Genomic DNA, 15,223 nt, shown 5'->3' with positions numbered 1-15,223 from the left:
AGAGCGAGCGAGCTGAAACACCTTTGGAAGAGAAGTCAGGCACATGTGTTTGAGTTCTGGCTCTAATATTTTGTATCTCTGAGCTTCAATTGGATCACCTGTAAAGTGAATATAATGATACAGTCCCTCAGAGGGTTGCCATGAAGTTCATGGCACCGGTTCATAAATACTCCCTTGTAATCCATAAATGCTACTGGTAAGTACAATATCTGGCTATGCCCGTGAGGAGTTCCTTTTCCTCCGAGGAATGCATTCCACACTGCCCTCTCTGACACCCGGATTCCCTCACGCCTTGAGCTTCTCAGAACCATCACGCCAATCCCTGATCTTGGCCTCTCATCATTGACCATTTCCTCAACTCGTGCTCACAAGCCAGACCAATGCCAGTAAAAATCATCAAATCCGTTTGAACTGAGCATCCCTAGACAACTTCATTTGTTACTTCAACAAATATTTGTGGAGCATTTACAATGGATCAAAGCCTGCTGATCTCTGGGGATACAGAGTTGAGTAAGACAGAGGCCCTGATGCAAAGTGTGCTTTCAGACCTGCTCACAATTCCACAGGAGAAAAGGCCTCCCTGCATGAAGATTTCAGCCCAGCGAACTCTATGGAGAACTTGGATTTGGGCCTATCTGGTCATTAGCAGTCAGAATCAACTCAGGGGCACACAAGAACAGTGATAACGTGGTGGGACTGGTCCCTGGATGGTGCACATGCCTAAGGTGCTGGACTGCTAACTGAGAAGTTGGAGGCTTAAATCTACCTAGAAGTACCGCAGAAGAAAGGCCTGGGGACTGACTGCCTTTCATAAAATCAGCCACTGATGATCCATCCTATGGGTCACAGTTTCTGTTCAGACACATGGGGATCAGAGTTGATTTGATGGCAATTAGTTACTGGTTGTGGTAGAGCCCAGGGACCGTGATGGTGCAGGGGAAAGGGACCTAACTCAATCTAAGCAGGAGGTTTCTGTGAAGGCTTCCCGGAGGAGGTGACTCTTAAACCAGGTCTTAAAGGATGAGAGAATTGTAATAAACATTTGTGCAAGCGGACCCTCAGGCCTTAGCATCGCTTAGCAAACCCTGAATTTCTCTCTTGAGATTTCCTCAGACTCTCCTCCAGTGGCTCTTACTAACCTTTCCCACCCTCCTCAAGCCCCTAGCTCAGCCTCTTGCCACTCCCTGTCTGAAAATGGATTTACTTCCCACTTGATTGAAATGAATAAAGACTGTTTAGCCTGAGAATCTTACCTGGTAGAATCTCTACCCTATCTCAAGGCCAAAGTCAGGAGCACCTATAGAGCCAATTCAGATATCCAAACAGTGTTTTTCGTTCTCCCAAATCAGTTCTAACTCCTGATTTTTCCATTTCCATTAATAGTCCACACGTACCCACTCATCCGTATTGAAAGCATCAGCATCAGTCCTCATGCTTGTTCACACATTTAGTCAGGTGCAAAGCCTACAAATGCACTGTGTGCATTATCTTTCAAATTTCTCCTCCCCTCATCCTTGCAGAAATGTCCTTCTTGTTGTATGGCCTCTAGAGCTTCCGCCTCTAACGTCCCAAACCATGAGCACTGGGTTCATAGTCCCCAAACATGGAGAGAATTGGGTCTCTCACTGCTCTACCACCCACATTGGGAGCAAAATCTTATCTCCTTGGCCAGGCCTTCAAGGCCATCCACAAACTATTCAAATACATAGTCTATGGTACCCCGAGTAACAGTGAATCAGAACTACTAGCCATAATATATAATGTGCCGCCCCGCCCAATTCTTCATCTTTATTGGCCACTCTTTGTTATGTGAGGGAAGTCAAACCTGCCCCTGTGTCCCACTTTTTTCCATGGATGCACTTATTGAATCCTAAAAGTTTTCCCACTGTCTCAGAATGCCTGCTAGAATCCTTCTACCCCACATCTGAAAGAGATTTTCCCTTCCCTAATGAAGAAGGTGACCAAGAAAACACAATGGTGGGCCTCACCACACACTTAGAAGACACTACTTTCAGAACAGGAACACAGCTAAACAATTGTGGGACTTTAGTTGTGGACACAGTAGCCTGAGGTGTCCATAAAACCATTTCACACAAGCCGTTATGGACCTTGTTTCATAGAGATCTGGTCAGTAGAATTTCTAGTTCAACACAACAGAATAAACAAGCAAGTTTATGCAAGTTTACACTCATTCCTACTCAAAATTGCACTACAATGATGGAAAATTATTTTTAAAATATAAATCCCCCTGGATAAAAAAAAATTGGACATTTAGCCTTGAACAAATGAGAAACAGTAACATAATTTTAGAACCTCGAAAGCAGACGGAATAGGGATAGCTTATTTAGTGCAACTGTCATTGTCGTGTGCTGTTGAATCAGTTCTGACTCACAGTGGCCCGATGGACAACAGAGGGACGCAACAGCATCACAATTGTTACTTTGAGCCCATTTGTTGCAGTCATTATGTTAATTCATTCCTCTGAGGGGCTTCCTCTTTCTCATTGAGCAGCTACTTCACCAAACGTGATGTCCGCCTCCAGGTTCTGACCCTCCAAAGAACATGCCCGTCGTACATGAAGTGCAGTCTCATCCTGACTCTGAGACGCATTCTGACCACTTCTAATAAGACAGATTTGCTTTTTCTTCTGGCAGCCCATTGTAGATCTTCTTTTTTAAAAATATCATCAACTTTGTATGAAACAATTTAAACTATTAATCAGCTCCTATCCCCCATAGTCTATTCTTCACCTACTCTTTGATTTATCTTCTCCCTCTTATGGACGACTGTCTTCCATTTCACCCAGGATAACACCCATCAACAGTCTAGTCCTTTGCTTTATCTGCCCTCCCTTGACCTTCCCTATTTGGAAATCTCCAAAGTCTGTTCCCTTTCGTATGAGTCTTTATCATGTTGGGGTTGCCCCTCATTATAACAGTGGTATCATATAATACTTGTTCTTCTGTGATTGGCTAATCCATGTCATGAGGTGCGTTGTGTTTTCAGCATTGTGTTTTAGTGATACACACTATTCTATTGTATGTATCAGAGTTTCTTCATCCATTCTTCTACTGATGGGTGTTTAGCTGTTTCCATCTTCTTGACAGTGCGAACAGTGCTGCGATGAACACGGGCGTGACTCCTGGATGACATGCACTCAGAAACCTGCTTGCTGAATTGTACGGACTTTCTGTTCCCAGTTGTTTGAGGTGGTGTTGTATTGCTTTCCACGGTGGTTATACATATTTAAAGCCCCACCAGCAGTGTTTAATGGTTACGATCTCTCCACAGCCTCTCTAGCATGTATTTTCTTGTCTGTCTGTGTGTGTGTGTATGTGTGTACTTGACCATCGATTTCAGAGTAATGTAGTATCTCATTGTTCTGATTTGCATTTCCTGGATGGCTAGTGATCATGACCATTTCATCACATGTTTGTTGGACTTTTCGATGCCATCTTTGTGAACTGTATGTTCATATCCTCTGCTTATTTTGTTATTCATCTTTTTCTTTTTGAAGGGTTTCAGTTATCTATGAATGTTAGAGATTAGTCTCTGGTCTGTTGTGTTGTCAAAAATCCTTCCCATTTTATGGGCTCTCATTTTACTCTTTTGACAAAGACATTTGATGCACATAAGTGTCTTATTTTTAGTAAGCCCCAGTCATCTATTGTGTCTTTTGTATGTATTTACTTGGTTATATATGATAGTGTGTCCATACCCTAAAATAAGGTCCTTACATTTGTCCCTATTTTCTCACTGATGGTCTTTATATTTCTGGGATTTACGTGTAGTTCTTTGATACATCTTGAGTTCACTCTTGTATATGAATTGAGGTGTGGCTCCTGTTTCATTCTTCTGTAGAGGGAGAGCCACTTATGCCAGCACAATTTGTTGAAGAGACTATCTCTTTCCCATTGAGTGATTTTTGACCTTTTGACAGAGAGCAGTTGTCTATAGATGGATACAATTCAATATTCTTCTTCAACACCATAATTCAAAGGCCTCGATTCTTCTGAGGTCGTCCTTATTCATGGTCCAACTTTTGCATGCATTTAAGGCGATTGAAACTAACACAGCTCGGGGTAGATGCATCTTAATCCTCAAAGTGGCATCTTGGCTCTTCACCGCTTTAAAGAAGTCTTCTGGAGCCGATTCACATTTACACAATGCAATATAGAATTTGATGTCTTGACTACTGCGTCCATGGGCATTGATTATGGCGCCAAGTAAAATTAATTACTTAAAAACGTCAGTCTTCTCTTGGTTTATCATGATGCTTCTGATTGGTCCCATTTTGATTACTTTTGTTTTATTTATGTTGTGATATAATTTATACTGGAGGCTGTGGTCTTTGATCTTCGTCAACAAGTGCCTCGGGTTCTCTTCGCCTTCAGCAAGCAAGGCTGTATTGCTGCATGCGGCTGGTTGCTGAGGAGGCTTTCTCCGGTCTTGCTGCTGTTCTTCATATGGTCTACTTCTTCAGATTATTGACTCATCAAACACATTGCATACATACGATGAAAGAGTCCAACCGTGATGTACACCTTTCCTGATTTTAAATCATGAAGTATTCCTTTGTTCTGTTTGAAAACTGCCTCTTGGTCTATATACAGGTTCTACATGAATTACCAATTAAGTTTTCTGCAATTCCCATTTTTCCCAGTGTTACTTCTCATTTGTTATGATTCACACAGTTGAATGCCATTGCATAGTTAATGAAACACAGGTACACATTTTCTGATTTCTCTGCTTTCGGACAAGATTCATCTGACATTAGCAATAATATCCCTTGCTCCAAATTCTCCTTTGAATTTAGTTTTAATTTCTGGTTGTCCTTATCTATCTACTACTGCAACGATTTTGAATTATCTTTACCAAAATTTTACTTGCCCTGTTATTAATTATATCGTTTGATAATTTCTACACTCGGTTGGATCTATCCTCTTTTTTTGTAATGGACACGTATATGAGTCTCCTGTATTTGGTTGGTCGGGTAGCTGTCTTCCAAATTTCTTGACATAGATGACTGAGCACTTCCAGGAGGGCTTATATTGTTGAAGCATCTCAATTGGTATCATCAGTTCCCAGTATCTTACTTTTTGCTTGTTTTTGTTTTCGCCAATGCCTTCAGGGCATCTTGATCTTCTTTAAATACCATCCATTCCTAGAATGATTGGACATTGACCCATTCACAATGACTTTGTCTTCCGTCTATCTTCTTTGGATGCTTCCTGTATCATTCAATATTTTGATCATAGAATCTTTCAATATTGCAACTCGAGGTTTGAATTTTTCTTCAGTTCTTTCAGCTTCAGGTATTCTAAGCGTGTTTTCCTTTATGGTTTTCTAACTACAGGTATTTGTGCATTTTATTAGAATACTGTAGTTTGTCTTCTTGAGTCACCTGTTGACATCTTCCGTTCAGCTCTTTTAACGCCGTCAATTCTTCTACGTGCTTTAGCTCATCAGCATTCAAACGCAAGCTTCAGAGTCTCTTTTGACGTCCACTTTGCTCTTGTCTTTCTTTCTTGCCTTTTTAATGATCTTCTGCTTTCTTCATCTACGTTCTTAATGTCACATCACAGCTGGTCAGGTCTTCTGCCATTCGTGTTCAATGTGTCAAATCTGTTCCTGAGGTGTTTTCTCAATTCAGGTAGGGTGTATTCAGGTAGGGTGTATTCAGGTAGGGTGTATTCAGGTTGTATTGGGCTGTTGTGGACTTGTTTTCGTTTTCTTCAGCTTCAACCTAAACTTGCATTTGAGTAGATGACTCTCTGTTCTACAATTGACGTCTGGCCTTGTTTTGGCTTATGATATTGTGCTTCTCCATTGCCTCTGTCCACAGCGATAGCCCATTTGATTCGTGTGTATTCTAGCTGACAAGATCGATGTGTATAGTCGTCCTTTATGTTGTTAAACAGAAGGCATATGCATTGAATAAGATGTTGGTCTGAAAAATTCTACCACGTGTTCTCTGCATCATTTCTATTGCTAAGCTCATATTTTCCAGCTGTTGAATTTTCATATTGCAATCACTAGTAGTTATTAATGCATCTTCGTTGAATGTTTAATCAATTTCAGACTGAAGAAGTTGGTAGAATTTTTCCATTTCTTCATCATTAACTTTAGTGGTTGGTGCATAAATTTGAGTAATAGTTGTATTACTGATCTTCCTTGTAGGCATATTGATATTATTTTATTATATACAGCTCTGTACTTCAAGATAGGTCTTGAAATGTGCTTTTAGTTGAGATTATTGTGATGCCATTCCTCTTGAATTGTCCATTTCCAGCATGGTAAACAATATTATTATTCCATTCAAACAGGCCAGCATTAGTACATTTCAACTCACTAATGCCTAGGATATTGATCTCTATGTTTTCCATTTCCTTTTTGAAGACTTTCAATTTTCCTAGATTCATAATTCATACATTCCACATTCTGATGATTAATGGTTGTTTGCTGAGTGCTTGACTCTATCCATGCCATTAAGGTTGACTCAACTCAGATAGGACACTCTTCCCCACCCATATTTTGAGAGCCTTCTAACCTCGGGGGTGCCCCTATTGGCACTAGATCAGGGAATGTTCTTCTGTCATCCTTAAGGTTTTCAATGGTCAGCAGTAGATCGACAGGTTCTCCTTCCTAGTCTATTCTTAATCTGGAAATACCACTGAAACCTGTCACGCTGGGTGAACCTTCTGCTAATACCACTGGCCACCACCCAGCATCAGTCCCACAGAAACCACCACAGTACCACAAACTGACAGATGAGTAGTGGTTTAGCAGTGCAGAGAAACCAAAAATTCCAGTAGTGAGGAAGATAAGGAGAAACAAGCCATTTCCCACTTATATCAAATATCTCTTTTGTACCACTTCATTTCCTTGATCTTGTCTTTGACCACTTGTTCCTCACTAGCTAGTACACCATGACAAACTTGTATGAAGTCCAAGAAAGCATATGATGCATCCAACAGCATCTCTTTTTATGTCTGTTCTGCACGCTTCATGCCTGCCTCCCTAGAGCTTTTCCATGGATGCTATGAAGCTTGCTCGGTGCCCAAAATAACTGCAGGGGACTTAACTCCTTATGGAATTACTGGGATCAAGTGGGACCAGTAGGATCAAGAGACTATTGAATAAAGTCATTTTTCTTCCTGCCCTCCTCAGGTAGAGTGTATCCAAGTGCCATAATTCCTATTTGAAAGTAGTCCTACAAGATTGAGCAATTAGTTGCCTCTTGTGGTAGTCCAGGTTGACTAGGGAAACAAATCCAGAGACATATATATATGTAAGAGAGAGCTTTATATCAAGGAGTAATTGTATCTTAAGAAAACATCCCAGCCCAGTTCAGATCAAGTCCATAAGTCTGATAGTAGCCCATATGTCTGATACCAATCTATAAATTCCTCTTCAGACTCATGCAACCCATGCAATGATGCTGACTGCAGGAAGATCACAGGCCAGTGGGTGGAAAGTTTTGTGGATCTGTGGCAGTGGAAGCATCTCAGTGCTGGCATGGGTCTCTACATGGTTCCTCCTGCTCCAGGGCTCTCCATTAGCGTAGCTCCATGTGGCTTGTCAACAGGAATGTCTGGCAGCAAGAGTGTGTGTCCCGCCTCCAGGGAGAAAGACAGGAGTTCCCAGAATCCTCTGGAGAAAGCCATGCCCTCACAGAGGCCTCATTGGCTATGACCTGATTGACAGACTAGACTCTACCCCTTCATTCAAGTTTACGGGAGATTATGCAACTGCCATACCTCTTGAACCAAGTGGTGGCTAGCATAGAAATATATTTTTGTGTTGGCTCTCTCTCCCTCCCTGCCTTACTCCCATTATCCCTCTTCTGAATTCTTTGGATTGTACCTAATAAAATGAGCTCCTACCAACTTTGTTTTCTGAAGAGATCAAGACTACCACAAAGATTCAAGAAAAGTCATGCACCACGTACACCACGTACCACTGGAAGCAAGTGTGAGGGCTGGGTATGAAAAAAAGGAGAGTATTCAAAATGTTGTATTAAGAAGTCCTGTGTCACATTTGACCTCCATTCAAGTACTCCCTCAATGCAAGAACACTTTGTTCTATTAAACTGGCATTCCATGATGCTCACCTTCCCAACACGATTGCTGAAGACAAATGGGTGCATAAGTAAATGTGGTGAAGAAAGCTGATGGTGCCCAGTTATCAAAAGATATAGCATCTGGGGTCTTAAAGTGAAGGTAAGTAAGCGGCCATGTAGTTCAGAAACAACAAAGCCCACATGGAAGAAGCACACCAGCCTGGAAGATCATGAGGTGTTGATGGGAGCAGGTATCAGGCATCAAAGAACAAAAAACATATCATTGTGAATGAGGGGGTGCCAAAGCCCATCTGTAGGCAACTGGACATCCCCTTACAGAAGGGTCGCAGGGAGGAAATGAGCCAGTCAGGGTACAGTGTAGCAATGATGAAACATATAACTTTTTTCTAGTTCTTAAATGCTTCCTCCTCCTACCCCCTATCATGAATTCAATTCTAACTTACAAATCTGGCTAGACCAGAGGATGTACACAAGTACAGATAGGAACAGGAAACACAGGGAATCCAGGACAGATGATCCCTTCAGGACCAGTGGTGAGAGTGGCGATACTGGGAGGGTGGAGGGAAGGTAGGGTAGAAAGGGGGAACTGATTATAAGGACCTACATATAACCTTCTCTCTGGGGGATGAACAACAGAAAAGTGGGTGAAGGGAGACATTGACAGTGTAAGATATGACAAAATAACAATAATTTATAAATTATCAAGGGTTCATGAGGGAGGGGGAGGGAGGAGGGAGGGGAAAATGAGGAGTTGTATCAAGGGCTCAAGTAGAAAGCAAATGTTTTGAGAATGATGAGGGCAGCAAATGTACAAATGTGCTTGACATACAATGGATGGATGGATGGATTGTGATAAGAATTGTACGAGCCCCCAATAAAATGATTAAAAAAAAAAAAAAAGGAGGCCTGGTGCCACCATGGTCAAGCTCTCCACAAAACGTAGCAGTTCAGACCTACCAGCCACCCCACAGGAAAAAGATGCGGAAGTCTGCGTCCATAAAGATTTACAGCTGTGGAAACCCTCTGCCACTGTGAGTTGTAATCAACTTGAAGGCAATGGATATAAGAAACCCAAGGTCCTACATTCGCTCTCAGTACAAGGTACCATGCAACTACGCGTCCACCACTCTGTCCAAGCCTTTGGAGGCTGTTCGTTGCTGTCAGGTTGGCGCTAACTCTTGGAGACTTTAGGGATAGCAGAATGGAATGTTGGCTAGTCATCTTCATGAGCGTCAATATGTTTGAGTTCCTTGTTGTGGCTCTTGTGTCAGTCCACCTCTGTGAAGGTTCCTCTCATTGTTGCTGGCCCTCTGATTCACCAAACACAATGTCGTATACCAGGAATGTCCTTGTAGAGCAGCATTAGTCATGTCAAACCAGCCGTCTGCTCTTATTTTCCCTTCCACTCAGCCTGAAGGAGTCCGAGTCAGTGGCCAAGTGAAGCGGGAAACAGGGACCGAGAAGAAGTAGACAACCACTCCCTCCCCATGAGAAGTGGTTGAACTCAGATAGGACCTTAATGGGGAAGAAAGAGGAGAGTTTAAATTGGATGTGAAATGAAAGTATTGATTTAGATCCACCTGGCCTTTTTAATAACTGAAATATAACTGTTCTCGAAAGCTACAGAATCTGGTCAGGGGAGGGAAGAGGGATACAAAAGGGCAAGTGTGAAATATAAGTGGTGATTTGCTGGTCCATTCTTTTTTAAGTTACCAGAATTTTAAAAGAAAGGAGAGCTAACAGGCATCAATATCTATGTATCACCACATTCAACCGTCATAACTACTCCCGTTTTAAAAATTAGGGAATTAAACAGAAAAAGAGATGCCCCGAATAACACAGATAGGCAAGGTCAGGAGTCAAGCCCAGGATGCACTTACAGAGCTCAAACAGGCCCTGTGCAATGTGACAAGAAGGCCAGACACTGGTGACAAGCAGTTGGGGTGCCATTCCCCGCTTGATTAACACGGTGTCTCGTGGACAAGTTGTATACTCTCAGCCTGTTTATTCTTCAAAAATGGGGGGGAAAAGAATATGCATTTCAAAGGACCTTAGGGGGCGCAACTGCTCGGGTTCCATTGCTAACCTAAGTTTGGTCGGTCAAACCCATGCACTCACTGTACCAGGGAAGGAACGATCTAACGGTCTGCTGTGATGAAGGTTATAGCCAAGAAAACCCTATGGAGGCATTCTCTGCCAGCACAAGGGTCACCGTGAGTCATAATTGATGATGGCAACTAGGAACAGCATTCTGCAGGACTATTTTGGTGACTGGATGATGTCATTCGCAGAACAAGTTTAGCTCAGTGCTTGGCAAGGAGCAAACAATGGAACTTAAACAATGGAATCTGTTATCATTAAACCATATTTCTCTCTGAATAAGGAGATTGTTGTCAACCTGAAATGAGACAATAATCCAGAAGTGCCTAAAACAGTATTCGACAAATTGCAGACGCTCAAGACTTGTTTGAATCAGACGTTGCATTTCCTCTCTCTTGGGATAATTACATGTGCTCCTAAGGCATGTGTTCCGTTCTCTATTGTGCTTTAGATGTTTCAATGAACACATTGATACAATTGCTCTGAGATGCCATTTCTTCAAGTATTTTCTCTCCCCCTTGACTAGAACCCTCTTGAAGGTAGAGGCTACATCATGTACTTAATTAGTTCATTTCATTTCATTCATTCAAGAAACATGTATGTAGGGCCTGGGGATGAAAAAGTTACAGGCAGCATCAAAAGAAGATTGAATTACAGAGAGTCACTGTGGTTCACGGTCAACTGTCTCAAGAAGTATTATGTTCAAGAAGCAACGACTCTAGAAAGATGTGCAAACTGCACGGAAGAGATTGGTGAAAACAGGCATCGGTAATTACTGGAATGCCGTTTGAGATGCACTGGATACACTGGAAGAGCACATTCATCTATGTCAAGAGATTTGAAGGCAAGCTATCTGGCCAACTTACTAGAAGAGATCCATGGTTGTGCCCATTCAAAACAACAACAACAAAGTTGATCCGACAGAATGCAGGAAATTCTAACAATATCATTACTATAACATGCAAGTAAAATGTGGCTGAAAATCAATGAAAAATCGTTGCAGCTAAACATCGACAGAGAACTACCGGAAATCCAAGCCAGATACAGAAGAGGCCATGGAATGAGAGACATAGCATTGCTGAGGTCAAATGTGTCTTTGCTGAAAGTAGAGATGTCTACCTGTGTTTAGTTGACTATGCAAAGGGACTCGGCTGTGTAGAGCATAACACGCTCTGGATAACACTGCCAAGAATGGGACTTCCAGAACACTTGGTTATGCTCATGTGGAGCCTGTGCATAGGCCAAGAGGCAGTTATTTGAATGTGTTTTAAAATTGGGAAAGGTGTGCACAGCCTTTCGCCATATTGACTCCATGTGTATGCTGAGCAAATAGCCTGAGAAGTGGGACTATGTGAAGAAGAATGTGATGTCAAGCTTGGAAGCAGACTCATTAACAGCCTGCAATATTCAGATGACATAGCCGTTTTTGCTGGAAGCAAAGAGAACTTGCAGCACTGATGAAGATCAAGGGCTTCAGGATGGGTTACACTTTAACACCAAGAAGACAAAAATCCTCAGCACAACAATATGGGGAAAGCAGGCAGGAGATGGTTTCAGAGAGGCTGAGATGATTGAAATTTAGATACTTCCCTGATAAGCAAAGCTGTTGAAGAAAGAGGTACATCAGGGGTGGGTGGTGGTGGCGGGAAGAGGGGCAGGCAGTCCCGAGCAATCTTCCACAAGCAGAGGCCCTCATCTTCCTAACAGAACACCAGGTGCCCTGGATTCTATTCTGACACATGACAACCCACTGTGTGGCGAGTCTAACGGGGCCACCTGGAGTTTAGAATGGTGTTTTTTTCCCCAGAAGATGACCAGGAATGGTTTCCAAGCTGTCTTTTGGGCTCAAACTGCCATTCTTGGATATCAGCCGTTCACTTGGACTGCGCAGGGGCTTCAGACATAGAGCTCGCCAAATTGTTGTTGACCAACTCATGAAAGCGTGTGGTGCCTGTGAACAAGAGAGCGTGTGCACACAGAATGGTAAGAGGCAGAGTAACTTAGGCACGCATGTATGGCATTAGAACTTGATGAGATTTGGGAAAGTGAAAGAATATGGAGCAAAGCACCCTCGCCTTGACTCTTTGTGCAGGCTTTTCTTCCAGCCTGCTCTGTGCCCGTAACTCTAGACTGTAGCACTCTAAATTGCAGCGCTTATTGGATCTGCCCGTGTTCTGACTTGGTCAGTTCCCAACTACTAGAGAAGCAGGAGGTCGGGATTGAGTTTTCTCAGATGTGTAAGAAGGGAGATAAAGGCAGAGGAGGAGAGGCAAGAAGGACTCGCTCCCACTAGATTAGACTTTTCCACTCTGTGGCCCTTCCTGGAAGAGCTTTGCCTCTGGGGGAGAAATCTACCCCTGTGCCTCATTACCTTCTCCGTTTTCTTCTTCTTGTTCTAGGAACTCAGGGATTCACATATATGTACATACAGACACCACATTCTGAGAGGTGTACCCCACATGTTTTCATGGATACATGATATGACAGTCTCCAGGGTGCTCCCCACTCCATCCCTCAATCCCCCAGACACTTCATATGTCAGTGGTACATCAAGGGACCAAGGGGACATTGACGTGCCCTCTCTGCTTCTGGCATTCCTTGTGCTAGAATCTTTGTTGACAGCATTAGTGGATTGTTGAAATGCAAACAGCTCTAGGAAAAATAGAGCATCACAGTTTTCTCAGCCACTCGCCCCGCAGAGTGAAGGGAAGCATCTGATCTTTGTCTGAGGGTGGGGGCCCAAGAAGGCCTTAACCTCAGGTCTGTGCAGAAAGAAAGGGTCGGTCAAAGGCACTTACGGTGACCAGAGGTTCAAATCTCTCACTCTATCATTTGCTTTATTTCATGATGTTAAAATTATATTGATGACATTGGCACAACATGATGGATCCAATGAATGTCACTAAATTATGTATGTGGAAATGCACATGTTTTACTATGTGCAGATTCGCCAGAATGTTTTAAAATGTATTTCCCACCAATTTAATTCTGTACATTCTTCTGAGCACCGCAGAAAGACAATAAGTCGGACCCAGGCCCAGAGCAGTGCAGTTCAGTAGCCAAGACCATGTACACAGAAACGTAGTCCGTGTTATAATGAAGATTATGGGGGAGGGGCTTACAGCTTGGTGGAGGTGCTCAAGCTAATAGGTCAAGATCCAGAAGGAGAGCTTCTTGGGCACAGTGACACCAGAACTAAGAATTAAGCTGCCTTCCTGCCTGTGTTTTCAGAAGAAATGGCTGTGGGAGTTGAAATTGGGCACGGATGCTGGGGTGGACACATTTCCTCCATGGAGGGTAGCAGAGCAGAAAGCACAATGGGCCTGGCCTCAGAGCTGATATACTAGCTTTAGGAAGAGTCCCTTTGTCTCTGAGCCTCAGTTTCCTCAAGGTGCTCTCTACCCTGCCTGTCTCCTCAGGTTGCCGGTGTGAGACCTGGTGAGATGGCTTGGTGGCAAACACCCTGTCAATTGTGTGACTGTAACTGTGAGGCATTATTTTTCTCTCTTTTGACAGCTGTCTTCCTCTCTGCCTCGCTGACTGCCGGAATGAACTTAACACCAGGCTTGCTTCCCCACTACACCAATTTGGAGTTTCTAGACTTTCCCTTGGGGATGCCATGAGGTCCCCAAGCATATGTTCCCAGCTCCAAACCTGAATCTCAGGGAGAGGAGCCTCCATGGGGAGAAGAGTAGCGACTCAACGGGAAATAAATGGCTCAGTGTTTGGAGGAAATGAGAACGTCAGTCATGTAGTATTAATAAGTACACAATAAGGACTCGAGTCATGGTTTGACTCAGAGTCCTTTTCCTACAAGTGCCAACCTGTCTAAGCAATCATTGCAAGAGCAAAATAGTCAGTGGTTCTCATAAAAATAATACTTCCTCAACCTATATAATCATCCATACCCCTCTCTACTCCATTTATTCTGAAAAGCCACAGATAACTTCAAACATACCCAAAAAATTAAAGATGGGAGGCCAAGAACTAAGACTAGCTGAAGTTCCTTGATTTTGTCACTCAGATCTGTCATTGTTCATGGCTAGGGAGGTTACAGTCTCAGATACATGAGGGCTCTGGATACCAAACCAAAGGTTAACTCCCAGAAGGACTGGCCTTTGGCAAGAGTGTGAAATAGGTGAGCTATTTTCCCAAGGAATAGAAAGAGTATTTGGATTCAAGAGACTGTATTCCAACCTAGATGCTGCCAGATGACCTTTGGACACCAAGCCTTGTGATGGTCAGTATCCTTATTGATAAAATCATCACTGTCTCATATCCTTGGAGCTCTCAGGAGGATAGAATGAAATTATGGAGGTGAAATTGATTTGCAAACTGTAAATTAGTTTTTTATCACCACTGACATATATTATCCATGACTGCCTCCTCTCTTAGAGTCATTGTCTTTGTCCTAGTCTACTGCTTTCCAGGTGCCTACTGTCCCACACTGAGAATCCCGTCAAAGCCTGCCCTCTGTGGCAGTATTTCTTGGTATAACTATAGTCTGGATGACCTAATTGTTTGAGTTAATAGAAAGGTGACAATTTCACTAGTTCACATGACAGCATGAATAAATATTTACATCCAAGAATTGTCCACTTTTCAAGACCTATTAGTAAAAATGCATTCATCTCTAGTGGGAACTCAGAATGAACTCTAATGGGCTACAGAGAGAAATATTTTGAATGGAACAGATCTGTAGGGATACAAGTTAACACTCCAAAAATGATCATTGCAGGTGAGCCGGCACTTGCTACCAATAGCCAGGGCACCTCAGCAAAGCCAGGGGCATTGTGAAGGCTTTCTACTCCCTCACCTTTATTTGAGCTTCCCTCGGTTGTGTACCTAGCTCACCTATAAAAGAGAGCCCCAATTCCATGATGCACACCTTCCCGACACGATTGCTGAAGATAAATGTGTGCATAAGCAAATGTGGTGAAGAAAGCTGATGGTGCCTGGCTATCAAAAGATGTAGCATCTGGGGTCTTAAAGGCTTGAAGAAAAGCAAGCAGCCATCTAGCTGAGAAGCATCAAAGCCCA

This window comes from Echinops telfairi, unplaced genomic scaffold, assembly GCF_000313985.2.
Source record: "Echinops telfairi isolate 266 unplaced genomic scaffold, ASM31398v2 ScPeMD7_443;HRSCAF=831, whole genome shotgun sequence".
NCBI lineage: Eukaryota > Metazoa > Chordata > Mammalia > Afrosoricida > Tenrecidae > Echinops > Echinops telfairi.
The sequence above is the reverse complement of the archived record's forward strand: the minus strand, read 5'-3'. Positions refer to the sequence as shown.